The 22,101-nt window shown below is 38.6% G+C and overlaps 1 protein-coding gene and 1 pseudogene across 8 annotated transcripts in view; both read left to right on the top strand.

Annotated features, from left to right (window-relative positions):
* CCDC85A (coiled-coil domain containing 85A) overlaps positions 1 to 22,101 on the top strand; it is a 215,395-nt gene that overhangs the window by 75,535 nt on the left and 117,759 nt on the right. The window lies entirely within an intron of this gene.
* LOC129400240 (small nucleolar RNA U13) lies at positions 18,907 to 18,993 on the top strand (annotated as a pseudogene).

The raw sequence follows: 22,101 nt of genomic DNA on the forward strand, positions 1-22,101 counted from the left end.
ACATAGGTTTGAACATTATTCTCAGTGTACAGATAGACATTTTTCATAGGATTTTGGTTTATTCTATTGGAAATGTTTCTGTCCTGTTTTTCAAGGTTAATGGTTTCAGGACCTTTGATTTCAGATTTTCTGATAGAAAACATATTTATTGTTTTAAAGAACAACAATCCACTTATAACTCAAGAATGTGTAAAGGAGTTGAAGGATTTGTTTTATGTTTTTAACAATAATTTCTCATGAAATTTCAGTGAAGTTTCACTCTGAATTTTTCTTAAGAGGATTCATGTATGCTACATGCTAAGGTATCCTCTTCAAACCTAATTATGTCATGATGGATTCTACCCATACCAGCTTGATTATGTGGAAAAAAAAGTGACTATAAATCACTTTATGTGGAAAGTTCAGAGTTAACCAAGTGATGAAGAAAACAGTGGGTTTCTCTATCTTTTTCCATGTCATCGTCCCTGAACTTTGTTAGTACTGAAGCTCTCTAATACTTTGGTTTACAATGAAAATGCTGCTTGGGAAATGATAATAGTAATCCATTGATATTCACAGTAAGTACTGGGAAGCTGAAAATTTATTTTTAAGACTTATGAAGGATTGTAGTTATTTAATAAAACAGGTTGAATAGGGCAAGTTAATTTTTTTGTTTTTTTCTGGAAGAGAAAATAAATTTGCAAGGTACATTTTCCTTCAGTTTTTTTCTTGGGCACACCTAGTGCTACTGAAAAGGGGTTCCACACACTCTCAAAGAGACTGTCTTCTTCTTTCTCATCCAGAGTCCTTAGGCTTTTTATACAGTGGCAGACTGTTGAGAGATATGAAGTATTAGAAGCCACCTTGTTTAAATTTCAAGTATTTTGTTTGCTTATTTCTAAACTATCTCTTTTGGGTTTGTTCAATTTTTGGTTTTGGCACATCCCGTGGTGTTCAGAACTTACTTCAGGCTCTGAGTTCAGGGATTTGGATGGATTTGGAGATCAAATTTGTGTTAGCCATTTGCAAGATCAAATTTGGGTCAGACATTTGCAAGGCAAGAACTTTATCCACAGCACTCTCTCTCCAGCCCCTGAACTACTATGTTCTGATGAGGATTGACAAGTATTTGCCATTGTACCTTGTTAAAAATGTGAAAATTGAAAATACTTAGGTCACCAAAAGCTAACAAGAACCATAAAGATGGGCTAGGGTTGTGACTCAAGTGGTAGAGTACATGTTTCACATATGTGAAGCCCTGGGTTTGAGATCCAGCATTGCCAGAAATCAAATCATAAAAGCTGTGAAAGACACTGAAGATAGATCTATTTCCCTTTCTAAAAGAGTTTTGTAACTGATAGCTTTGCTGAATTCTTTCCTTTGGATTGGGTCACGAGGAAGGAATACACAGATTCAGTAAATAAGTAGAAAAATATCCTATTGCAATCAGGACCAATGTTTTTTTTTTTTTCTGGTACTAGAAGCTATTTAATAAAGTACATTCTGATACAAGAGTAATTGCTACAGAAACACTCATTTTCTGAGAAAGGGAGATGAGTCAGGTGTACTCATGTTTTCCCTGCTTGACAGAAGGTTACAGCAACTTTATCTTTGTCTCTCACTGGATCCGTTCAGAAAGTGACAGGGAATATAACTGATATTACTCAGAAGGCTGTTTCTAGATGTCTGAGTTTCTGGATGTCAGGATATATCACGGTGATAAATGTTACTGCTCTCTAAATATTCCACAGAAACATTGGCTCTGGAGGGAGAATGGTCTGCCAGCTGGCATGAAGGATGAATTTAAGGTGGAGGGCTTCTCAGCATACATGGTCCTGGAAGGGATCCCCTTGTCCTTAGCTTCGGCCCCGGTGACTTCTGCTTGGGGATAAAGATAAAATGGGGTTTGAAGGAAACTCAAATGCTCATTGGACCTTTTGTATATGAAAAAGTGATTAGATAGACCTTTGATGTATACCCACCTTACCTCTAGCGCTGACTTTTCTGCCTTTTCTTGTGAGGCTGGTTTTAGTGGCTTTTGTTTCTGCTCGGAGGCCCAGGCATCCCTGGGGCCCAATTGTCCTGTGTATCCAGGCCTATGTGCTTCTCAGTCTGGGATAGCAGTGGATTAATAAAGCTGCTGAATGTGTCATGTCTTCCTGAAGTATTTTTCTAAATAGATTTATTTTCTAGAGCAGTTTTAGGATCATGGAAAAATTGAATGTCAGGTAGAAAGAGTGTTCTTAATACTCTCAAGATGTTTCTCTTTTAACAAGTGATCTCAAGCAGTGCAACGATTCCCCAAATGAGAATTCTAGGCAGTAGTGGCAGTCAGTGCAGAGCTTGGGAGTAACCATGAGGAGTAATTAGGATGATATTAATAGTGACATCTTATAGCCTAGTTCTTCCTCTGGGAGAACCTGGCTAGCTACTAAGAGTTTCCTGCCCACATGGGAGAGCCTCCCAAACTCCGCATGGTGTATTCATATACAAAAACCAGTAACAATGCTGGGTCTCATTCCCCTGACCCTGAAAGAGCTTCCAATGCAGCATCGTTGGGAAGGACAAGTAAAGAAAGAGAAGCTTCTAAAATCTCAGGGTTAAGATGAATGGAGATGTTACTGAGACCACTCGAGAAATTCGACAATCAACGGGATGATGATGATGATGATGATGATGATGATGATGATGATGATGATGATGATGATGATTAATAGTGACTGACATTAATGGAGCACTTTTATATGGCAGACGCTGAACTAAATGTATGACAAAACTCTTAGTTGTGTGGGGTTCCATTAGGATCCATTCCTGTGGTGTGAAGGAGCCGAAGAGGACAAGTCACCAGCCCAAATTCACATAGACAATGACTGACAAGATGAAAATTCATACCAGGCAGTCTGGATGTGCAACCTGTACTCCTAGCTATGGCCATCACCCTGAAGATCATTCAGGTGGGTACCTGCAACAGCCAGGACCCTAGCAAGCACAGGTGGGATTCTGACAAAGATAAGAGCTTGGGCTCTCGTCTTCAGTCATGGGATGAACGCAGCCACTCTAGGTTGAAGTGTAGTCAAGAATCAGTGGAATGAAATAGCCCGACTTCAAGCTCTCTATCTAGTGTCCTGTAGATTGTTGCTTGCCGACCAGAGCCGGGGGCTCTGGTCCATGTAGATGAATGAGACCTGCAGGGTGGGTGGAGGTGGTTGTCACTGTGGGAGAGGGCCCAGAAGTCATGAGTTCTGCTTTAGTTATCAGGACATTCTTACTGCCCAGCCACAACCCATCTGGGAAATAACCCCCCCTCGCCCTTGTTTTTGTCTTTACTCATCTTTTGTTGTGGCTTCTTTCTGACTTATCCAGTGAGAAGCGAGAAGGCAAGAGAACTGGGGTGTAATAGCCTTCTTGGGTACAGAGCAGGGTAGAGGAGGATAGAGTGCATTTGGAGAAAGACACAGAAAACCTGTTACTCATAGCCTCTCTGAGTAAGTGCCTGAGGAGTCACCTGCTGACACTCTGGCAGCTTTGAGATCACTGGGTCTCGAGCCACAGCTGTATTTAAGGCCATATGCTTTTGACTAGAGAGCATCTTTCACTTGACCTTGTTATCAGTGTTCTCTGATCATTTATGAAGTTGTATCCATTAGCTTTGCCTTCAGAGTAAAAGCCAGCAATATTTGCAGAGACTTGGACTCTGCACAGTGAGTTATCTGTGTAGTTGGCAAGTTTTTGACCTTGAGTGAACCTAGCATGTGGTATTCCTTTGTGTCTGCACCTGGGCCTTAGGGCATTCATGACCTTCAGATACCCCTTCCTCTGATAAACTTTCTGAAAGTTCAGCATTTTCTCAGTCTCATTAAAATTTAAATTTGCTTTAACAGTGCCAGGCCCAGCCTTAGCTACTGTTAAATGGCTTCATTTCCTTATTGTTAGCACTGCCTCTGCCTTTGAGGATCTTGACTTGCCAGTAAATGCCTTTGGCATGCCAACAGCAATAAAGGGCAGGCAGAGTTTATGGATGCAGATTATGTGCTCACAGATTTTGCAGGCAAAAACCTAGGGGCTATATGAGTGAAGTGGGTGGCAAGGGTCTTGGGACATCCGGAAATTATCTGGAAGCAGTGTTAGTTCATTTAAGGCATTTGTGCTTTTTGATTTGAGGCAGACCTTTTACTTCTGATTTCATAGTTTAAAATGGATTTTTAGAAAAAAAATCAAACAGTTTAAGGCTAGATTAGGGTGCATGCTGACTTGCGTTTGAGCCCTGGAACCACATGGCATCTTGAGCGTTCTGGTTGTGGCTTTGGAGTCCCCCTCAGCACTTTCAGGACGGCACTAGTAGTTCTTCTCTTCACAGAACCTGAGCAGAATCACTTTTTCTGATTCAGTTAACCAAGTATCGCCAAACGTAGCTTCTCTGCCCTCTGAGCAGTACTGGGAGGTTTCTTGCCAAAACAAACACAAAAACAAAAAACAAAGAACAACTTATTTCAGTCATCTTTGCAACCAAAGTATATGTAAAAGACGCAAAAAAATATTATCTTATTGTATCAACATGATTTTCTTATGAAAATTCAGTGAAGTTTCGCTCTATTCATTTTTACTGTTATGAAGTTAGATTCACTGTATCCTAAATGTCCTTTCTGAAGACGATTATGCTATAGTACCGATTCTACCTGGGAAGAAGAAGATTTAGAGGAGACAAGCGGAGTAGAATTAGCCTGGTGACAAGTAGGGACAATGCTTTCCAATGATTAATCTCTTTAGGTAAATATTTGAGGTGCCTTAGAGGTTGACAGGGAGATGAAAAGATGCATGTAGTTGATAGAGAATTCAATATCCTTAGAGTAATCCTGAAATGCACAATAAATTGAATGGCAGGAGTAAATATTCAAGTTACTCTATAAAGACCAGAATGCAATTTATCTTATCTAACAGGCCAAAATATTAAAGACTCAATGTATGGGATAAGACTCTATGAAGGAGATATTATTGGTAAATTAACAACATCATTCAGGATAATCATGCATTTGTTGTGGTGTTTTTACATAAATATAAAAATGATCTGCTTTGTTATGCTGAGTGCAGATTTATTTAAGAGAGTCAGTGCACTTTGTAGGCTTGTGCAAAAGAATCAGTTAATGTTTCTCAGATGTTAGTCACCTGCTTACTATTATTTATGAAGTGAGTGAACACAAGTCCTTGGTGGCTTATTGGTGATTGTTGTCACTTTAAAACCTGTCAGTCTAGGGCCAGAGCGATAGCACAGCAGGTAGGGCATTTGCCTTGCACATGGCCGACCTGGGTTCGATCCCTGGCATCCCATATGGTCCCCCAAGCACTGCCAGGAGTAATTCCTGAGTGCAAAGCCAGGAGTAACCCCTGAGCATCACTGGGTGTGACCCAAAAAGCAAAAAACAAACAAACAAACAAACAAGCAAAAACCTGTCAGTCTAGCTGCAAAGTACCTAGAGAAAATGAAGTTTTAACGTGGTTGACTAAAATAACTCAGGAAGAAGGAGGGGACCCATCAGAATTCATTTGCAGCATTAAGTCACATATTTTTTTAGAGGATTAGATTTTTCTTTTTTTTTTTTTTTTTAGTTTTCACCTTATAAATTCAAAGTAAGACAGGCCGTTTTTATCCTAATTTAAGAGCTTCACAGATGACTTAGTTATTGTTTGGCAGAATTAGATATCCTGGTCCAGTGCTTATGATGTATTGATATCTGCTACATCACTGTCACTGTCACCCCGTTGCTCATCGATTTGCTCCAGCGGGCACCAGTAACGTCTCCATTGTGAGACTTGTTGTTAGTGTTTTGGCATATCGAATATGGCACGGGTAGCTCACCAGGCTCTGTCGTGCGGGCAGGATATTCTCAGTAGCCTGCCTGACTCTCCGAGAGGGGCAGAGGAATCAAACCCTGGTTGGCTGCATGCAAGGCAAACACCCTGCCCACTGTGCTATTGTTAATCCCCTTGGAATTTGATATGTGGGAAGAATAGAAAACCCCCTGAAGAATCATCTAAAAAGATTATATGCATATTGCATAGTGTACATAGTATACAATTGGGTATATAAAGTTACTGGATAAATACTTTTTGATACTGTTCTTGAGCTTTAAAAAATTGTATTACTACTATAGCACTGTAGCAGTGTCGTCCCATTGTTCATCAATTTGCTCGAGCGGGCATCAATAATGTCTCCTTTGTGAGACTTGTTGTTACTGTTTTTGGCATATCGAATACGCCATGGGTAGCTTGCCAGGCTCTCCGAGAGGGACGGAGGAATTGAACCCGGGTCGGCTGCTTGCAAGGCAAATGCCCTACCCGCTGTGCTCTCACTCCAGTCCTATATTACTACATTATAAAAAAAATAAAAATAATTGTATTAAACCCAAATTTCATTTGTCAAAAATGTTTGATATGGAAAGGGAAAAAGATCTTTTTCCCTAAGGGTAACACATTCAAGTGAATTCCACACAGTATGTATACTGCTCCTCTAGTTCTTTGAATATAGAATTAACTCACATGGGTCAGGCTTATATGAGTGATCTTGGTTTGTTTTTGTTCAGATTATAAAATTAGTAATGTGTACCTTCCACATTTAAGTTGCTGTAGTATGTATATTTTATAAACACAAATAAGACTCAAACCTGGATTTAAGAGCTACAGCATCACACATGCCTATCATAAAGATGGTGAAGAGCTTTAAATTGTTATATTTCAGATGCTACAAATGAAACTCAAAGCTATGGAAATTTTTTAAAGCCATTGTTTACAATTAGGGCATTAGGAATTGTTTTTATGGAGAAGGACTTGGTATGCAAAATGAAACCTAAATTAAAAGATGGGCTCAGATTATTGTGGAATAGACAGAGGGGACATTGGGACAATGGAAGACAGATGACATGGGGGAAGGCCAGGTGTATGAATTTATGTACTTGGGCTGAAGTAATGATGGGATATAGAGAAGTCACATGTAAAACATCTTGTAGGAAGGTAGATTTAGGCATGTATTGGAGGCTCTTAGATCTTTGATTTTTGTAGTTGCTACATTATTAATTTTAGAGGTGAGATAAACATTTGGAAAGTTTAATCATATGTACTCAGGTAAAGTGTGCATAAGATGGACTAGGGAGTACAGAGGCAGCAATTAGTAAAGAAGCTATTGTGATGATGTTAATTAGAAGTTGTGAAAATTTTTATGCTCTGAGTTTGACAGGAGAAAGATAAAATTGTTGTCAAAGATTTCAAATCTTTGTATATGAGCAACTAGAGAAAGAAAAAAAATAATGAGGTTGTAAATGAAGTTGTGACTTCCTTTTATTAAAAAAAAGTTAAATGGAAGATTTTTAAAAATTTTTGCTTAAATTTGAGACCAACTGGTATAATAAGAATCTTGAACTTTTTAAATTCTAGTATGATTTACCAGGGAGTTCTTCCTTGAGATGTCAGTTTGGGAGCTGCAGCATGACATTGGAACGGTGGATCAGTTTCTGAGGGGAATACAATGATGTAGAAGGTGGAGAGATGCCTATTCTCAGTGAAGAGGGAGGGAAGGAGGGAAGCTTGCCAAGTGGGGGTGAGGGAGACCAGAATAAAGTTAGTAGAGCGATCATAAACCAGCAGAAGAATTTGTGGTAGGAAAGTATCAAGGAAGATGAAGGATGATAAAAGTTTGTTTGGTGATGATAAAAGTTTCATTGGCTTCCCACTGAAAACCAGTTTGCAAGAAACTGTGGGGGTGTGGGGAGCGGGAAATTGAAGGCAGTTGTGCTAAACTGTGTCTGCAAATCCTCTGTGCACCTCCTGCCTGCCAAATTTCACCATTGAACATGACTTGGTTATGACCTCAGTTCCTCTCCTGGGAACTAAGGATAAGTCTGACAAGAAATTAAAGAACCTTTTCTTTGATTAATCCTTTTCAAAAAGATGCTTCCCACTGCATTTAATATGAGAAGTCATGCTTGAAACAAAACTTTAGTGGAACTAATTTATTCAAACCTGGACTTACATGAACATGAAAAATTTATTTGATTCTTCTTGAGCTGATCTAATGTCATGGTAGTTTATGTGCCAGAAGGAGTAGCAGTGTTCTGTAGCTCCGTAGCTTGTAGTTTAGTGTATTGAGCATGGTCATATAGGTGATCATGTTGCACTCATTACTAAAGCAGTTTCTTCACCAGGTTCTACTGCCAACAGGAAGCATCTATCAAAGGTGAGGTTGCTTGCTCTTGGCTTAAGCTCCACAGACTCTGGAAGTGTGTGTGCATCATATCTGTTCAGGTATTTGCGTAAAGAAAAGGTTACTTGAACATATATGTAAGAAAAAAGAATCTTTTTTGTTAAAAAAAAATTCCAGTGTCTCAATTTTTGCCTTTTTTTTAATCCAGAGTAGATAACATTGTATAGGATATTTACCTTTGCTTATTACATATTTTTATAGATAGTAGTTACACAAAGGTATCATCATTTTAAAAATCCTTCTGGTTGTTAGAAAAACATCTTGTACAAATTAATTATTTCCCCCTGTGAGGCAAAAACAGTCTGATACTGTGATAAAATTAACAGATCTAAATAAGCATTAGGTAGACTTTGATCTTGGCTACTACATAAACCTTTTCACACCTATGGGTAAATGAAAATGGGGCAAATATTTCATGGACCGCTAGGGCAGAAACAAAGATCATTATTTCTTTTATGTACCATTTTAAAATATATTATGTAATGAAAATCATATGTGAGAGCAATGACTTCTGTGGACTGACACCTGCCTTTGGAAAGGCAGTTGAGAACCACTTTTCTAGATCTTACTTGTCCCAAACAATGTTGTACAATTTACAGTACTTTGTGGAAATACAGTTCTCTCATTCTTAAATGAGGCTAATGAAACCATCTTCCTTAAGGAAATTTTGAAAAATACTTGTGGCAGTACTTTGAAAAACTTAGCATTAGGCAAACATACAGTGCTTATCTTTGGTTAGAAGTCACTGCATCATCGAGGCTTCCAAAGAGAAATAGGGTGGCAAGATAGGAAGATTGTAAGTTTGAACCATGCCATTTTCTTTTTCATAGCTGTACATTCGGTTGCATCCAAGTTGATTAGCACATCCTGGCTGCTGCCATTATGAACATCCCTACAACAGTTAACCAAGTTTATTTACCAAGATTTCTCTCAGTCTCTCTGTCTCTGTCTCTGTCTCTGTTTCTCTCCCTCTGTCTTTGTCTCTGTCTCTGTCTCTCAACATGCCTAGTGGTATTCTGGGCTTATTCCTGACTCAGGAATCAGGGATCACTCTTGGTGGGTTTGGAGACCCAATAGGGTGCCAGTAACTGAACCCTCACTGGCTTCGTGCAAGATAAGCACTCTACTCACTATACTATTTCTCCAGCCCCAAGATTTATCTCTTTTAAGTCATTCTGCCATATGTGCATGTCTTGGCACTGCAGTAGATCACTTTCATTATAGTTGCATAATCTGTGTTTCATTTTGCTTATTTCAGTTTACTCTTACATGCTTACTGCTGAAGTATCCAAATATATGTAAGGTGTGGAGTATGGCTCAGACCCTTTCTCAAAGACTGCCAATTTGATGAAATAGAGTAAGCTACTTATAGAATAGAAACAATGCTAACGACCTGAGGAAAATTATTTTGTAATTGATATTAATGTTTGGAACACTCATGCATATACTTTCTGGATATAATTTTAGAGGGCAGTGGAGGGTAGAGAGATGAACCATGCCTGATCTGCTCAGGGCTTTATCTTGACTCTGTGCTCAGGGGAGCAATATGTGGTACCCTGGATTGAAACCTTGTTGGCCGTTTGCAAGACTAAGTACTATCTGCTGTACTATCTCTCTGCCTCCCTCATGCTTTTGTTTATGAGCCATAGTTCTCAGTTGTGCAGAGGACCCTACATCAAGTTACATGCTGATGCTTTGCCTTTAACCTCTTGTTGGCTTCCACTGTTCTGCTCCTCTGCCCACTAGGAAAGAACTAACAAAATCAACCCATTTAATATGTACTCAATTCATAATTCAATGTGTACTTAGAGAACAGTCATCATGAAATATATTACATGATTTTGTGATATTTTTTGCTAATATCAGACAATAGTATGAATCTGTTTCACTATAATGAAGAAATTTCACTGTAGTGGGGAAACTTCACATGCCAGGAATAGAATTGCAGAGTGAATTTGTAAGTTGGTATGTGGAGATGTGTGTTAGTTTTTTCTAGAGCTGTGCGGTTATCCCTCCTGTGTGTTAATATGATTCTTTTACTTATTTGGTATTTGAATCACTAGAGAGTATATTATTATGAACAAACAATCTTGGCTTTAGATTTTTTACTGTGATACTATGAATAGGAATGCATAAAGTATTCTATAGATTAATTTCAAGCAGGATTATACAGTTAGCTCATAAAGAATTGTTTTTATTCTCTTGTAACTAGATTTGGGAAATGTAAGAATCTTGGTGTAGTACAAAATTGGCTTGCCATTCACTTACTTCCATTTCACTTAGTTTTCCATGATTTCTAAGAGTTTTCTGCCTGAGAACTCAGGGATGGGAGATGAAGTGCTCCTAGATAAACTGGTGAAATTCAAGGTCGCTACCCCAGATAATTAAGAGTTGCTTCAGCTCATTGGAAAATGCTCATCCCTAAAGGTGGCCATCAATAAACAATTCACACATTTAAGGGTTCATTAAATTCTCTGCAGTGTCTGGTAAATAGCAATAGTAATGTTTGTGAGAGTCCACAGCAGGATCAGGCCTCATGTTCAGAGTCAGATTCAGGAAGGACATCACTGTCTCTTCCTTTTCAGTGTTATGGTTTCAAATAGAGTCGTCACAGGCAAGCTTGAAGGCACAGAGAATGTCTGTATTCTGCCAGCACAATAGCTCACAAATAGAAAATCCAAGTGTTTAGCCACATGTCTCTAAACAGGGTACTTGATTTGCCCACTTCTCTCCTGACTGGATCATTCCATTACTTTGGCAAAATATAAGTGCAGCTTCAATTACATTGCTTGGAAAATAAGAGGCGTTTTAGAGAACATTTTTTCAAGATCACTTAAAGCATTGATTAACAAAGAGACCAGCAGGGACCAAATGAATGCTTAGTTCAGAACAGCACTAGAAATACTGCAAGCAGCACAAAGCAAAAGAAAGTACTTAATTAGAGTGTGTAAAATTTGACCTTTCCTGGGCACTATGACATCTTGTGGAAATGCAGTGTAATCCATAGGCTCAGAATTCTTGTAGAGACCTCAGCACCCTTAGGATTGCTAATGTCTTGATGCATAAGGGGAGTTAATATCCTGGAGTTCAATGTCTTACATTGCTGTGTACACTTAAAGAGAGCTCTTAGGAAGTGTTAATCTCCATAAGTACTAAAGCTTGAATAAGAAATAAATTCTTCTTTAAAATTGAACGAATGTTGCAAGACATGTAGAGGAATTTACTTTTGGGTATTTGTTCCCTTTGGGAAAAGGAAAATACTGTGTAATTGAATTAAATCAGGAAAGGACCTTAAAGACCGTAGGATTCCCCTTCCCACCTCATCCTCCCCCCTTCTGTCTTTCTTAGAGACAAGGGGAGAGAAGATCTGGAGTGGTTCATGGCTCCATTGAGTGCTGCCTGGGCTAATCCTAGGTGTGTTCTTCAGAGTTTATATATTTGTAATATGTACCAATTCCTCCTGGTGAGATGGGGATGCTCTGAAAGAGATAAACTGATCGCTGCCTGGAGTTAATGATTACATTTTTGGCAGAGCTTGGCAAGCTAACCCATGGCATACTCGATATGCCAAAAACAGTAATAATGACGGTCCTCATTTCTCTGATCCTGAAAGAGTCCTCAATATGCCATCGGGCTACACTAGCATGCGACAGGGACGAATGGAGACGCTGCTAGTGCCCGCTCGAGCAAATTGATGAACAACGGAATGACAGTAATACAGTGAATATGTATCTCAGGTATATATGGGGCTGATCTTGTGGATGTTCAGTGGGATGTGAGGATCGTGTGAGTTTGTGTTAACAGTGTAAAAGTGTATGTGTATGTACATAAGAAAAATGTGCGTTGGAAAAAGAGATGAGTGGGATCAAGTAGACTGTACTAGCAACCTTTTCTTCTAGGAGGAGCATGGTGCTCGGGCAAGAGGAATTGAGTTTTTATTCTTGAATAGTGGGGCAAATAGAATACCTCACAGGGGACTATTTCCTCCACCTCTCATGATTTCTTTTTATTGGCCCTAGTTTAAAATAAAAAAAAACCCCACAAGGCCAGGTAGAGCACATGTGAGGACTTCCAGTGTGATCCTGATACAGCATGCCAGCACGCCCATTCCCTGCCCACACCGTCCCTGGGTGTTGCTGTGGTGGCCATTGAGCGTTATAAAGCTCAGGGCAGAGCTCTGCTTGGCATAGCTTCAGTCATTCAAGCACTCAAGAATGGTCCCTGTGCAAATATAACAAAAACAAAAAGTTGGTAACATTGTGCTACTTTAAGTTTCAATGCCTGACCCCCTCCTTCTACATAGTTTCCTGTGCATTTTTTTTTTTTCAGTATCCTGGTAAGGTAGAAAAATGGTTAGTGTAAGTGTGATGTATTAATTGCCTGAGTTATAAAGTTATATGAAAGTTAATTGCCTTCTAGTAAAATAATGTTTTCTTAGGCCGAGAACCCCACCCCTTTGAAACTTCACCTATTCTGTGTTGTTGTGTGTCAACCACATGATGTTTGGAGTTAATACATTGTAGACTTTAACTACCCTAAGAAGGAAGAACAATTAAGACATAGCCTTGTGGTTGAAACCGATAATCTGGGATGAAGGACCAGGTGACCAATGGATAACTTCCATCTTATTGTAATACATTTGCATAATAAAATCACATCCTTGAATGCCATGACAGTTTACAATTGCTATGGCAATCCCAGGAAGTGACCAAGAATGGTTAGAATCTGGATTGTACTTTACCTCAAGGAACTGTCCATCTTGGCGTTGCATGCTTTTCCTCCTTACTTGAAAAATCAAGAATATTCCACCCTAAATTAATTTTCCTGTATAGATAGGAAAATTGTGTAAAGACAGCAGTCTTTAATCTCTTTCTAGAGTGTGGCCACATTCTCAGTTTTACAGTGTGTATTCTTAGTAAGCTGCCTTAGAAACTGGCTACTCACTCTGGAATGTATACTATTCTTTAATAAATCTTTGCTATTCTTTATTTCTCTGACCTGTGCTTGTCAAACGAACCTGACACCTGAATAGGGATTTAAACAGCTTTCACTTTGACTAGGCACATCCTGCGCAGTGGTATCCATTCAGTGTTTATATCACCTTTATGCTCCTTTTTGTATCATTTTTGCACAACATCTTGCAGTGCTCGTGGTTTACTTCTGACTCAGCTTAGGAATTTTTCTGGCCAGCCTTTGGGGACCATATGGGCTTCCAGGGACCAAACCTGGGTTAACTGTGTACAAGGCAAGCACCTTGCTTACTATACTATCTCTCTGGACCCTCATCTTTGTGCTCTTGACTCTCAAATTCTTACATACTGCCTCAGAAGTTCAGAATCCACACCTTACTTTGATGTTTTTCTGAATATCTGGTTGGTTTGTAAACATGTCCAAAGCCAAATGCACAATATTCCCATACCCCCCAGACCTGTGCCTTTGGCTCTTTGACCAATCAGAGTAAATATTGATACCACCTTTTACATTTTCTATTTCCAGAGCCCTTGGTTCTCTCTTTGTCCATCTCACAATTTCATATCAGAACTCAAATGCAAATTTTATTTACTCAAATTTCAAACTTTACCCAGAATCCACCCACATTCTCCTCTATTCCTAGTTGGTACTCTAAGTCGACATCATATTTCTCTTGGATTGTTGTAGTAGCTTCCTAACTATTCTCTGTTCTTATACTTGTCTCTTTACTGTTCTTTACGCTGTGACTAGAGTGATTCTGTTTTCTATTCATAATTTCTTCGTTGGGTTCTATTTTCTATTCATGATCTCTTAGTTGCTTTCCTTCATAACTGCCTGAAAGGCAGGCCCTCTGCCGTCCAGCTTCTGCATTCACAAACACTCTTTATATTACTTACTACCTTTCAGTTATACTTCTATGATTTCAACTCAGCTCTGCTGCAAAGTGCCCTCCCTTCTATTTTTTCACCTTCAGGTACTTTGAATAGTTCAGTTCTTTTGTCATTCACATCTGGCAACACATTACCTATTTTAAGAACTTCTTAGATTTTCTGTACAAAATAACATGGTAATAGCCTCTTCATTCATAGAATTAAATGTCTTTAGTTATTTCATATACTTTACTGTAATATGATTTAATCAGCCAGGATGCTGCTGGGTTTTGTGTATTAGAAGGAGAGAAAAGAAGACATATTAAAAGGGTGGGGGGCAGGAGGACCAGCTATAGAAAGAACCATACTGATGCCACTTGACTAAGCATTGTCTTCATGGCCTAAGTTGAACCAGTTATTAATAGAGAAGTTTTATTAATATAGTTATAGTAAAAGTTAACCATGATTTGTAAGAGATTTGAAGAAAGACTTGATTTTTTAAAAAAATGTATTGTTGTTTTAGGCCCATACCCAACAGCACTTAAGGCTTACTCCTGGCTCTGTGCTCAGGGATCATTCCTTGCTGGAACACAGGGGACCCTGGGTCAGCGACATGCAAGGTAGATGCTCTATCTGCTGTACTTTCTCTGGCCCCAGCCTTGCCATTTTATTTTTTTTTTATTATTTTTTTAATTTTTTAAAAAATTTATTTATTTTTATTGAATCACCATGTGGAAAGTTATAAAGCTTTCAGTCTTAAGTCTCAGTTACACAATGCTCAAACACCCATCCCTTCACTGATGGCAAATTTAAATCGCATCAACAAAACATCTTTCTAGCAACCTGTCCATTACCATTTGATCGAATAGTCAAGAACAATATGTAATCGAGTTGACACATGAAAATTATTCTCATAGTACTAATGTAGTAAAGGTAGGTTCAGATACATATAAACTTGTATTTTATTTATACTAAGTACACAAATGGATAATGTCTCAGTCTGTGAGCTATATTTCTGCTCTACTTAACTAAAGAACTTGAATTTTGTACTTAGTTTCTTAAGTAATGTCATCACTATTTCAATCTCTATGACTTTGCCATTCCCCAATTTTGTACCAACCCTTCCACACACTTTTTCTTTTTTTTTTTTTTAAATTTATTTATTTTTAATTAGAGAATCACCGTGAGGGTACAGTTACATTAAACTAAAAAGCTTCTGCACCGCAAGAGATACAGTGACCAGAATACAAAGACTATCCACAGAATGGGAAAGGATATTTACACAATACCCATCAGATAAGGGGTTGATATCAATGGTATATAAAGCACTGGTTGAACTCTACAAGAAGAAAACATCCAACCCCATCAAAAAATGGGGCGAAGAAATGAACAGAAACTTTACCAAGGAAGAAATACGAATGGCCAAAAGGCACATGAAAAAGTGCTCTGCATCACTAATCATCAGAGAGATGCAGATCAAAACAACTTTGAGATACCACCTCACACCACAGAGACTAGCACACATCCAAAAGAACAAAAGCAACCGCTGTTGGAGAGGATGTGGGGAGAAAGGGACCCTTCTTCACTGCTGGTGGGAATGCCGACTGGTTCAGCCCTTCTGGAAAACAATTTGGACGACTCTCAAAAAATTAGATATTGAATTCCCATTTGACCCAGCAAAGCCTTGCCATTTTAAATTTAAGGTTCATGACTTTGAATTTTTACCGAGAGGCTTGCATAGGTTAAGCAGCCTTAACCTGATTCCTTTGTTGTTCAAGTCCTTCTCTCCCTGACCTCTTTGTGACTTCTGCTGTCACCTACTTACAGCTAAGACTGTAAGGTAGGCTCTCTTCATTGATGAGGATTATTTGCAGTTTGTAAAAATGAGCATATTTTGGATGGAACTGGAAGTGTGATACCAAGTAAAAAAGTCTGAAGGAGAAAGATAAATACCAGATGATCTCACTCCTCTTTATATAAAGGACTAGAGCAAAGGAAGAGTAGGTAGTGTTCACTTTGAAGAAAATAACAACAAAAACCTTAGACACCGACAGTAGAATTAAGGATACCCCAAGAGATGGGGAAGAGAAGGGAGTTATGGACAAAGTGTAGGGATATTGGCATATTGGTGAGTCTGGTAATCTTAGAATAAAACATTTACATTTTTTAAACCAGTGTTGCCTCAATAATGAAAAATTAAAAGGAAAACAACTGACACTTCAGAAACATTAGCAATTAATTAAGGCTTTCAACTGCTGTATCAATAGGATGAAATAGTGTTACTATTAGGTAGAGTCTAGTTTTCTATAAATAACAAGTGATTAACTATAAGGCCAATTCTCAACTCAAAAACAAGACAAGATTTTTATATTTCTGAGCATCCATGTGCTTGCACACATGAAGACAGCTTTATTATTTAAGAAGTACAATATAGAGATAATATAGTATGTAATTATGGACAGGAACTATATGTTCATGGGCTGGGTTTGTGATATTTCCAACTGAGAAATAGAGGCTGCTCAAAAATGGAACAATTTTTGCTAGTCCTAAAAATAGAGATGAACTCCTCCCCCTCCACCTCCTAGACCCTACTTTCCTGCCAGTTCTCACCATCTCTGGCCAAGGCTGCAGACCAGGATTCAAGCCAGCTTCCTAGGCAGATCTCTTTAACAATGAGCATTGCTGCTCCCTTTTATTGCCCCCCAAAATTTAGATTTATAAAAAGACCGGTTAAACCAGTTGGGAATAGTAGTGCTTCAATGTGTGTGTGTGTGTGTGTGTGTGTGTGTGTGTGTGTTTAACGTGAACTGTACACCTAGGGGCTGGAGCAATAGCACAGAGAGTAGGGCATTTGCCTCGCACGCGGCTGACCCAGGTTTGATTCCCAGAATCCCATAAGATCACCTGAGCACCTCCAGCAGTTAATTCCTGAGTGCATGAGCCAGGAGTAACCCCTGTGTATTGCTGGGTGTGACCCAAATAGCCAAAAAAAAAAAAAGTGTACATCTATATCATTTTAACTAGATTTTTTTTTTTTTAAATCTGTATAGTGTTAATTTTTTTTTTCTTAGAAGGGTAATTGGTGTGTTCATCATAGCACACAAACCCTCATGATCACTCTGACAGGAGCCAGATGGGACCAATGTGGAACACCAACATAGATCAGGCATGCTGGTGAGCCCCAGGTAGTGGGAGTGGAGGGGATGGAGAGGTTAAGTAGGATTATTGAGCACTCACAGCTCTCATGAAGCATTGTAAAAAGTAGAAAAGCATGCGTGCGCGGAAGAGGTGATGTGATGTGTGTGGTGTGTTGTTCGTGGGCTCCCAAGGCAGCTCTCTCTCTCTCTCTCTCTCTCTGGATGCTCGTGTTTGGTACTCTTGAGGTGCTGTGTATGGACCGGATCGGGACGGTTCCTCCTTATGCTCTGTCTCTGTGTGTGCCGCTGTGCTCTCTTCTGTCTGTCTCTCTATCTCTGTCTCTGTCTCTGTAGTTTCTCTTCTGGTCTCTTCCTACCTCTCTTTGTCTCTGTCATCTTTCCTCTTGTCTCTTCGATCTCTCTTCTTCCAGTCTCTCTCTCCAGAGCCGTCTTGCTTCTCTGTCTTCTCCGTTGCTTTTGTGTCTTCTCTTCATTTCTGTGTCTTCTCTCTCTCCTGTGTCTTTTCTGTGTCTTCTCCTACAGTCTTAATTTATATAGCAATCACATAGGGTGGTGACACAAAGGTGGGTTGAACATTAAATCAACAAAGAGGGGTAAAACCACTCCTCCAGGAGATTAACAAAATCTCATCTAAAGGTATTACTCCACATTAGTGGGAGGTCCGCTCAAGGGTGGGATCCAAACAAGGGTGTGTCTCTTTCTTCTTTACTCAGCTAGTGATCCACTTAAATAGTTGTAGTAAATATACTTTTAATATTTCTAGCAATGTCATTCTGTGTGAGCACAGGAAGAGATATATCAAACATAATGTTTGGTTCTTCCTAAGGACATCTCACTATATATTCCAGACCACAGTCCTCAGGCCAGGTTAGTCTTCCTAACCCCAGCAGGGTCCTAGTCTCATCGTTACTTTTGGATCATGACAGCATTTGTCTATGACCATGCTCTCAACTTATAGTTGAGTATTGTGGCACTTTGGCCTGGCTCATTTTGATGCCAGGGTAGCTCACAGCTTGCCCTGGGTCCATTCCGTCCCTTGTCGGGACTCTGTTTTTGGGGTGCTAGGAACTAAGGCAACTGAATTGAGAAAGCTGATGCCCAGGACTAAATATTATTGGAGTCAATCAGCTCCCAAGTTACAAAGCATAATATTAATTGTCTTCCTGTGTCCATACAGAAAGGACATTGCTTTAAGGTAAACTAAGTTCCCTGCAGCAAAGCTAAAAGGACAAACCCAATGTTATCCTACAAAGTATAACACTGGCTGTGTATTATATAGTCAACTCAGAAAGCAACAACCAAGACCCATATTTCACCAGGATTTCTGGAGAGTGGGATTCAGTATAATTCAAAACTATTTTTGAACTCTCTCTAGGATTACATTTTGACTTTGACCAATTAGGTTTATAGGTATATAATAGAACTGTTTTAGGTTTATAATGTAACTGTCATGATTCAGAAACATCTGGAATTTCTCCATGAATATAATTTATAGACACAGACTAATTGGATAATTGTGTTAGAGCTAGTGATGTTTGATACAAAGTTTGATAGACTCAGAAAGGCTATGACAACAGACAATTTTGAGGCGATATCTCACAGTTTAAATGTTGACTTTGTTGAATATTATAGCATGTCATGCCATGATGCTATATATACAATTTAAAAAATATTTTTGATCCTTTTGTGACTCATAGTGTAATAATTAGGTGGGGACATGTGCCTCCCTTGAATCTTATTACATCAGTACATTACCTGTCTGATGTGAAAAATATCTTAGATATACACTTCAGGTAAAAAGATTCAATATTTTTAGAAGATTTACATGGTTTATTCAGGCCACACTGTCTAAGTTTCAAGCATTTTAAAGAATTTATATGCATGTGTATAGCAAGAGTGATAATCTGTTATCCTACAAATCATTGAGGATAAAGAACTAAAATGCAGAGGCAGATTCACATTTGTGGGGACTGAAATATAAAATTCTGTGAGCAATAGCACAGCGGGTAGGGGGTTTGCCTTGCATGCGGCCCACCCGGGTTCAATTCCTCCGCCCCTCTTGGAGAGCCTAGCAAACTACCGAGAGTATCTCGCCTGCACGGCAGAGCCTGGCAAGCTACCTGTGTTGTATTTGATATGCCAAAAACAGTAAGAAGTCTCACAATGGAGATGTAATAAATCTCACAATGGAGACATTACTGGTGCCCACTCAAGCAAATCAATGAACAATGGGAGGACAGTGCTACAGTGACAGTGTGACCTCTTAAAGGAAAATAAATTAGTTACAAATGGGTATTCAGAAAAAGAATAGTCATCACAAATCACAGTTTTAAAAATGAAAAACACTACCATTGTCATAATCTGTCCCTCAAATTATGTAACATCTTTATTGCTTTCTTTGTTCCTGTTTTGGATAAACATTTTTGGTCCCAAAATCTTGATCATTTTATACAACAGTTTTAAATACTTTATTCAGAAAGACTATAAAGAAAATCATCTTCCCTCTATCAATTTTGATTGAATTTTTTATAGCTAGTTTAAAAAAATAGTAGCTTTTGTTAGCATTGTCATATGTTTTTGACATTGCTGTCAAATTTAGAAAACTCAATGAATTTTTCATTGACTGTAAATATCTTTTTGTAAGATTAGAAAGACTTTTCCATTGATTGATTTCTGGCTCTGCACACTTATTGCAAGAATATTTTTCCCCTTCCCCGTTGTTTTTTTTTATGCTGGCTAATGTAGGGCACATTTATTTTATAAACTCTTACCCTTAATATTTTTTTTACCCTTCATTTTTGTGTTATGTTTCAGGAAAAATTGGCAACAGTGTCCGACAGTAGAAATTACACTTAAATCACACTTAGAAATCACTCCTCTGGCTGACCTCTACTAGTACTCTATTTTTCATGGAAGTACTACTAAATCTTTTCACTCTAGTTGGACCTCAGCTGTCCCTTATCTAGGTCCCTAGATAATAAGGCTCACAGACATTATTACCTAGCCACCTGTTACTGATGTTGAATAGGTTGAGTTGAAGGAAGCAATTTTAATGTCCCTGGTAATAGATCTCCCTTTTGCAGTATTTATAAAAACATCTCTGTGAATACATTGCTAGGACTTCTCTCAAGTCCTTGGAGGAGACTTGTACAAATCCTAAACTTTAGCTTCATTATTGTTGCAGTAAATCTGCCTTTGCTAATAGGTATTGGTGATTCATCAAATCCATCACTGAGAGTGCTCACTAGAGAAGAGGTATTGCACTTTCCCTACCAACAACTCCAATCCCCAGGGTCACATTCAGTATGCACAATTTAAGCTTGTGATTTAGAATCTCTTTGTATTTAATTGATACTATCTCACTACTCCCATTAGCATTATCTTCCTCCTCACTAAAGATGTATGGAGAAAGAAAGCCTTTATTATTATTATTATTATTATTATTATTATTATTATTATTATTATTTAAGTTGGGTATGCAAAAGACTGGCTGGCACTGGGCTTGTGGTGTTAACACCCCCATTCATTCCCTTAGGTTGTCAGATGATCCATTCACTACATGAATGGAACTTTTCCCACATTAGCTTTGTGGATGATTTTTCATTTATATTCAACTTGGAGTATGCATACCTATTACTTGGATTGCTGTAAGGAGAACTTTTTGTTAAACATTTCTCAGTAACATTGCTCGACTAAATGATGTCAGAATTGTTTTGTGCAAAAATAACTGTCTACTATGTATGACCCACTTGATTTTAATGCACTGCAGAAACTTGGATAAGTTGGCAGATAAATAAATGCATAAATGTGTTTATTATGATCTGGATTAACACCCCTCCCCCCAATTAGTTGTAGATTTCAGAAAAAGTTTGATTTATCTTCATGAAAAATTGACAGAACTGTCAACTGACATTTTCTTAAGGATTATTCAGGAGATTTGACAGTACTAATACCATAAGAAATTAGCTTGTTATCCCAGTAATACCATAGGTATTGATGAGGGTTGATTTATCCTCTAATTTTTTGGGGGGCACCATGATTTGTATTATTGTTAAAGTCATTTCAGGCATACCGGGCATACAGTGTTACAGCTCTACACCAACAACCAGGTGTCAACATCCAATGTCCAACCCCACCACTAAGCCCCTCCCCTAACTCCTTGATAAACTCAGTTCTGTAGTCAGATTCTCAGATTCTATTGCCATTGATCATCTGTTATTCCCTTAGTGTGCCCCTTTATCTCCCAGTATGAAAGAAATCGTTCTGTATTTGTCTTCTGATGAGGATGTAACTCAAGAAAGAAAGTATTGCATAGTAGAGGTGCTCAGATTCAGAGTTGGAAAGTAGAAAAGTTTATCAGAAAATAGAAGAGAAAAGAAAAGGAGCTCTGGGATGAAAGAAATTTAGTATAGGACTTAAGTAAAAAGGGCAGTTTGTGTAAACCTTTTTTAAGGCTCTCTGATCAATAGAATTTTTTATCAATTGACAAATGTTACAGAGGATGCAAGGAAGTTACAGGTAAAGGTTCTTCCCACAGATCCTTTAAGGTGTAAATGGAATCTTTACATTTCTTTTCAATTAACAAATATTACAGAAACTTTGATTTATCTTTCTAACCATTTGCCTCAGGCAGTGTGCTCTCCCTGTGAGCCTAAGTTCCAGGGCAGTTTTTGGTCCTTTGGAATTCCTGGGACCTTAAGACAGGACCTTGGGAATGAAGTTTGTGTTAGGCCAATGGGGGAGAGATGCAGCATTTGGCTAGAGAGAGATGGCTTTCTCTCTCACTGGCAAGGGGAAACTGAGGCTGCCTTTTTCAGTAGCATCTAATTTCATCCAGAAACAGATGAAGTGCATGATCTCATTTTTTCGTAGC

This window comes from Sorex araneus, chromosome X (assembly GCF_027595985.1).
Source record: "Sorex araneus isolate mSorAra2 chromosome X, mSorAra2.pri, whole genome shotgun sequence".
Taxonomy (NCBI): domain Eukaryota; kingdom Metazoa; phylum Chordata; class Mammalia; order Eulipotyphla; family Soricidae; genus Sorex; species Sorex araneus.